Source organism: Ornithodoros turicata, unplaced genomic scaffold (assembly GCF_037126465.1).
Source record: "Ornithodoros turicata isolate Travis unplaced genomic scaffold, ASM3712646v1 Chromosome111, whole genome shotgun sequence".
Lineage (NCBI taxonomy): Eukaryota > Metazoa > Arthropoda > Arachnida > Ixodida > Argasidae > Ornithodoros > Ornithodoros turicata.
Genome location: NW_026999297.1, coordinates 358,585 through 365,671, shown reverse-complemented (window position 1 = coordinate 365,671; position 7,087 = coordinate 358,585). Strand labels below are relative to the sequence as shown.

At 43.0% G+C, this 7,087-nt stretch overlaps 1 long non-coding RNA gene across 1 annotated transcript; it reads right to left on the bottom strand.

Annotated features, from left to right (window-relative positions):
- Positions 1-553: 553 nt before the first annotated feature.
- On the bottom strand, positions 554-2,186 carry LOC135371562 (uncharacterized). The gene is made up of 4 exons (XR_010415642.1): positions 2,129-2,186; positions 1,888-1,979; positions 1,290-1,779; positions 554-702 (listed from the first exon to the last, which is right to left on the bottom strand). It is a non-coding gene; the product is annotated as an uncharacterized LOC135371562 (long non-coding RNA).
- Between the last annotated feature and the right edge of the window lie 4,901 nt (positions 2,187-7,087).

Here is a 7,087-nt window from a genome sequence, read left to right as displayed (position 1 = left end):
AAAGGCAAGTCGAATTGAATTCAGAAGTTGAAGCCAAAAAGGTAAGGTGTGGCACTGGTGTGCCCAAAAAAAGAACACTTGTAGCAAACTATGCATATATCGACATACAGATACAAGCAAATTAATATAATGCCGTTTCTGAGATTGCCACAAAGATCCATAGATAATTTGTGTACACACAAGACCTGTCAGCTTCCACACTAAAAAAAGATAGGAAGGATAGCTTGCACATCCAGAGCACATTTTCACTTGAAATGTTTTATCTATAACATTTGTCACAAATTACAAGCAATTTAATAATTTTCTCATGCTGAGAAATTCAATTTTCAAAATTACAGTTCAAAATTTGCCGTGTTAGTATCAGATTTTTAAACCATGAATCTAGAGCTGATGTCTGATGTAGCGTGTCCCTATAAAAATACACAGCTTACTACAAAGGCAATTTTAATAGATTTTTCTAACGCGCAAGGCAACATATGCTTGTCTCATAAGCGAGCGGTACAGTTTTCAACTAAGTAACCGAAACAAGGCTATGTATATGAGTACACACAGTTTAAATGTCCTCTTTGTTGCTTCCATCTGCTGCTCCTGATTTGTGACATTTCTGAGTTCGCGATGCGTGGTACAGTCACGACATATTTGTCTATTTCATTTCCCATGAAGGTAGAGACGCTTGAGGCACCCGGATCTTCGTGAGGTAACCTGACAACAAGCAAAACCGAGACGTCATTAAATATTTAGACCATATACTTCATAGAGTTTTCTTTCGTTCCAGGGCAGTATACAAAATGTTTTGTTATTGAGAATACAATTAAAAAAAAAAGAAAAAAGAGCTACTTAGATACCGCTTGGGGCGAAAACCTGTATGTACAGCTTGGGACAAAAGTTCACGGAACAACAGGGTGTCGCATTTCTCCAATGGAGCGACAACCTAGCAGCAAAAAGGAGTGGACATACATACTGAGGGATAGATAGAGTAGCTCGCCACCTGTTCCCTATTCGGCCGCTTCGTGATAGCTAGCAGGGAGGCCCTCCGATGAAGAAATACGCAGGTGCCGTGTTCCGTAAACTCTTATCCCAAGCTGTTCTTATACTGTCCACATAGTATGCATATACACACAGAAAATAAATAGATTGCGTTATTTAACTTATACTGATTGCTCTGAAACAGTACAGGAGGTAAACATGCCCAGTTCGCAAGCCTCACGTGGTAATACAGGTCAGTGGCATGCCAAATAGAGCCCCTGCAAGCAGGGACATACTTGGAATCCTATCACAAATTTAATTACCTTGGCATTGTTGATCTGCTCATGAAAAAAAATTCCCATACGGGTCGTACAGTAGTTGTTCATTGGGATGCTGCAGGACAGGCCGCTGTGAAAGAACTGTTGTGGTTACCTATATAGATAGGAAAATGTTAAGAATTGCATCACTGGGTGCTCTGCTTGGGATAGAAATGAAAAACCTTGCAAATGACGCTGACTTGTTCTTCTGAACTGGGAAGATAGAAGTGAGTAATCTTCTGCTGAGAGCAATCTTAAAGTGCATAGGACAGAGGACAGTCAGTTACCCCTGACACAGCATCCTTTTTGTCGTACTGCAAGCTAGCTTACGCTATCCATGTGTACAAGCTGATTCCCACGCAATGAATGCACTGGCCCTGGTTTAACCTGAAATTAGAGAAAGAGTACTACAGCTTACCATGTCTGCGTTCAGGCCAAAAGCTTGTGATGGATAGGAGGCTGCTGTAACTTGGCAAATCCTTCATTGACTGATCCCCTGAAATGACATTCAACGCGTTATACATGCAAGATACATGTTTGTCACAAGACAGTGTTTTCATACTATTTGTATTTGATAATAAAACTCACTGTCACTCTAACTTACAGTGTTGTTCTGGACTCGGTCATTGGTAGCGAGTTCTCAAACAACTTCTCAACTTAGCTACTTGTCAAACGTCTTCATAACGAACCCTGAAACTGGGGAAAAACACACTAAACGCTCTTTACGTTGTCAAACGTGTTCTCTCTGAACTGCCGGAAAATTATGTCCGTAGGCTGCAAAACTTCACTGCATTATGAAAAACAGAATCCGTGACAAACTATCGTTACCTAAAAAAGAGCCATACCTATACTGCCGTCCATGTCTCTCACTTGTACATCAAACTGTGGCAATACGCACGGACGCACGCCGCCATCATGGAAGCCATAAATGCAAAGAACGGACAACCGTCCTGCTCCTGCCACTTTTAGCGTTCAGTTTCACTCAGCCGCAGTACCGTATATGACCGTTTGCTTGTTACCAACCTCAAAAGCATGACATGCAATTATCCGCGGCACGTCTATTGTCTACGTTAGCAGCTTTGCGTTACTCAAACAATGCTGTGAGCAACATTACAAAGCTAGTGAGAAATTAAAATGATTAGCTCCATCTGGATGCTAACGGACGCCATAATTCGGCCTCGCAGTTTGCGAGTGTTTGCGAGAGAGTAGAAGAAGGAAAGTGGGAGAGCGGGAGGGAAGTCCCCATTACGACCGCCGAAGTACTCATGATGGACTTCATGGTGGTTGCCCTCCGCGGCTGTTCCTGGGACGTCTAAGGGATTGTCCACGCGGGACGTGGGATGTGGGGATCTTTTTCGGACGTCCCAGTGAGGTTTCGTGTTGTCTGGGCGCGTTACTTACGCATTTACAATCAATAAATCGTGGACGTCAAAATAGAAAATTCCGTTAAAGATTTTAACATTAAAGTCGTGAATTCACTATTCTTTTTACTTGACGAAGAACGCTTGCAGGTGCACATCGAACAGAAATCTTCGCAAGAGATGCCGTGGATGACTGCGTAGACGACGACAACGACGGTGTGACGAGCCTACGAGCACGCCACTGGAGCCCGCTGGTATTTCAACAATACAGTCACAACATGAACAGCGTTACTTACGCATTTACAATCAATAAATCGTGGACGTCAAAATAGAAAATTCCGTTAAAGGTTTTAACAGTCGTGAATTCACTATTCTTTTTACTTGACGAAGAACGCTTGCAGGTGCACATCGAACAGAAATCTTCGCAAGAGATGCCGTGGATGACTGCGTAAACGACGACAACGACGGTGTGACGAGCCTACGAGCACGCCACTGGAGCCCGCTGGTATTTCAACAATACAGTGACAACATGAACAGCGTTACTTACGCATTTACAATCAATAAATCGTGGACGTCAAAATAGAAAATTCCGTTAAAGATTTTAACATTAAAGTCGTGAATTCACTATTCTTTTTACTTGACGAAGAACGCTTGCAGGTGCACATCGAACAGAAATCTTCGCAAGAGATGCCGTGGATGACTGCGTAAACGACGACAACGACGGTGTGACGAGCCTACGAGCACGCCACTGGAGCCCGCTGGTATTTCAACAATACAGTCACAACATGAACAGCGTTACTTACGCATTTACAATCAATAAATCGTGGACGTCAAAATAGAAAATTCCGTTAAAGATTTTAACATTAAAGTCGTGAATTCACTATTCTTTTTACTTGACGAAGAACGCTTGCAGGTGCACATCGAACAGAAATCTTCGCAAGAGATGCCGTGGATGACTGCGTAAACGACGACAACGACGGTGTGACGAGCCTACGAGCACGCCACTGGAGCCCGCTGGTATTTCAACAATACAGTGACAACATGAACAGCGTTACTTACGCATTTACAATCAATAAATCGTGGACGTCAAAATAGAAAATTCCGTTAAAGATTTTAACATTAAAGTCGTGAATTCACTATTCTTTTTACTTGACGAAGAACGCTTGCAGGTGCACATCGAACAGAAATCTTCGCAAGAGATGCCGTGGATGACTGCGTAAACGACGACAACGACGGTGTGACGAGCCTACGAGCACGCCACTGGAGCCCGCTGGTATTTCAACAATACAGTCACAACATGAACAGCGTTACTTACGCATTTACAATCAATAAATCGTGGACGTCAAAATAGAAAATTCCGTTAAAGATTTTAACATTAAAGTCGTGAATTCACTATTCTTTTTACTTGACGAAGAACGCTTGCAGGTGCACATCGAACAGAAATCTTCGCAGGAGATGCCGTGGATGACTGCGTAAACGACGACAACGACGGTGTGACGAGCCTACGAGCACGCCACGGGAGCCCGCTGGTATTTCAACAATACAGTCACAACCACTGATCTCTATTAGCGAATTCGGGTGGTCATTTCGTAGCAAAACGGCCGAGCGCTCGGAATTTGCTAGGTCGGCGACCGAGCTGGATCACGTGACCGTTGCCACCCGAACATGATTGCTAGGAATCTAGCGGTTTTAGTTACTTGGATCACGCTAGGGGCGTCGCGGTCGCAAGTCTTCGAGTTCTGCCGTCTGCTAAACCACGTGATTTCAACATGCGGGCCAATGAGGGCACTCGCCACCGTTGCAGTGCGGATGTGACGACACCGGATACAGTTCAGCAATCTGCTGCTCGACCGTTTTGAGACCGGGCAAAAAAAGTGCTAGCTAGCAAATTCCGAGCGCTCGGAAAGCGCCACGCGAACATGCGAGATTTGCTTCATTTTGACCAAGCGAACATGACTGCTCGAGATCTGGCAAAAAAAGTTGCTCCGAAATGACCACCCGAATTCGCCATATGTATAAAGGCTGGATCGCGCATGGGAGAGGGGCTCGTGGGGGAGAGGCGTGCCTTCGGGCCGCCATGTTGGTGGGCCCTAAAGTGCCGTGTGCGCCCATAGAAAACAATGGGAGGCAACAGAGATTGTGAGTATTTATTGCGTTGCAAGCATTGATCGTTGTTTGTCATCACACAATTTTGTAAGGTGCCAGTATACTGATGTATCCTAACAGTGTTTCACAGGTGTCCTGCCGTTCGATTCTTAATTACGTTATGTTTTGCATTCCGAAACTAGACCGTCACTGCAGTGCAGCGCTGGGGATTGTACTACAGCACGTTTCCCAGCCAATATTTCAATAAGAAACGACTTGAGGTTAACAACAACCATGTATATAATATCCCGTACTGCGTTCTGGACAAAAATTGTTCCATAAAGAATGGTCCGGGAAAAGATATACTCGCATGGCAGAAAGAGATCGTTCTGTAGAATCACAGCCGTTGTTTTAGCCGTGTATGCGTTTAGTATGATTTATATCAAGCATCGCCTTAGAAAGAGTATTTTAGTAAACGACAGCGGTGCTTTGCCTCGCAAATATGGACACACCGAAGCAGCCCAAATAATTACTTCACGCAATTAGATCACACTCGTTAGGACAGTTAATCAGGTAGTGATGTTAATCAATTAAGTTACTTAGAAAGTGGTAACACCTCCTTGAGACACAGGACTTATCCCTTTTTGAAGTACAGCCCTTCTATGTTTGTTTGCTTCTTCCTGTGTTCTGATTATTTGCAGGCGCGGTTGTGCCAAACTCAATGTCCTTCTCCAGCACTCACATGCTAGCTTTTGTTGAATACAACTGCAGTGTGAGAAAAGCTGCTTGGGGACGGGGTCCTGCTATCCAGTGCTGACTTTGTCATGCTTGTTATGTGGAGCAGATTCCAAAAAATGCAGCTCCACGTATGGTCTTCAAATTGCAACAGTACTATTTGGAGCTTGAAACAGTTGTGATTTTGTTATTTTGGCCCTCGTGTACTCAAGTCTGTGAAACGCAAACAAAAAAGTCTAACACGATATGCTTTTGTAATGAAGATCACTGATGATGAGTAAAGAGAATATACGACAATGAAAAAATGGCTAGGAAGCAAGCGAGCTGGTGAAGATGATGCATAATGTAAAAACCCCGAGACAAGGGAACACGAAGGGACAGACACAGCACGAAGTCTCAAACACAGCTGAAAATTTTACTTCACAAAACAAGAAATATATACAAACAGAAGGGAAGGGAACACTATTTGAGAACAAAATAGGAGGTCATTTCTGGGGAACGAGCAGTTTGTTCAAGGCCGGACCGGGGATTACTGAAGGTTTGCTGACACAGTTTCCACAAGAAGTTATGAAAAGGGTCTCTCTCAAAAGTATTCTGCGAGGGTCCACTTCTGATGCCTTTACAATTGTTTCATCCCATAGAGGGAAGCAATCTGAGCATTCTTCCAAATGTTTTGCAATTTCAGAGTTTGAGAGTCCCCTCTGTGGAAAGTCAGTTTCTCCATTTGAATGATGCTAGTTACCCCCATCACATGTTACTTGGTGCTTTAGATGTTTTGTTAAACACCTTGCTTCCTGGTTCACTTGACACTAAGCCCTCTGTCCCCAAACGGGTGGTGTTACCCTTCTTTCACAAAGTGTCTCACAACTTGTTAGCCGTTGCGAGGAAGTTTCAAATCAACATCGTTTTCAGGAACAACTCCCGTCTTGACCGCCTCACGCCTTTCACCAAACCTGAAGTTTTTTGCAAGAATCACTGGAATAAATTTGTCCCCTGTTCTTCAAACGTTGTTTACCAGATCCCCTTAGCTTGTGGTTTCTGTTATATTGGCCAGACAAAACGTTGTTCTAATGGTCGTTTGAGAGAGCATTCATTAAAAGTAAAAAATAAAGCTTCAAACTCTGAAATTGCAAAACATTTGGAAGAATGCTCAGATTGCTTCCCTCTATGGGATGAAACAATTGTAAAGGCATCCGAAGTGGACCCCCACAGACACAACTGTAATATATACTGTGAATGCCTATATACTGTGAATGCCTTTAAAAATCCCATGTGACACATATGCCTTTACTTTCTGGAGGTGCTGTGGTAGTCAAAGTTTGTGGGCATTACGCAGGTTCTGCACCCATTTCTTGATTATGTCGAGGCAGCTGTGAAGTAACCTGCATTGATGATGATTATTCCAATTTTTATGGTGCATCGACAACAAAGGAAATAATACATCAGAACATTGGTTTGGGTGCAACCAGTTAAAAATGAATATGTTGTTTAATAAATGCATTGGACAAATGTTAAAACATCAGTTTAAAACATGGTTTACAATCCCTGTATCTTCTAAAAATTAAAAATATTAAAAACTATTCTAAAAAGAATATGGGGAACTCTTCTAAAAAGAATTATAAT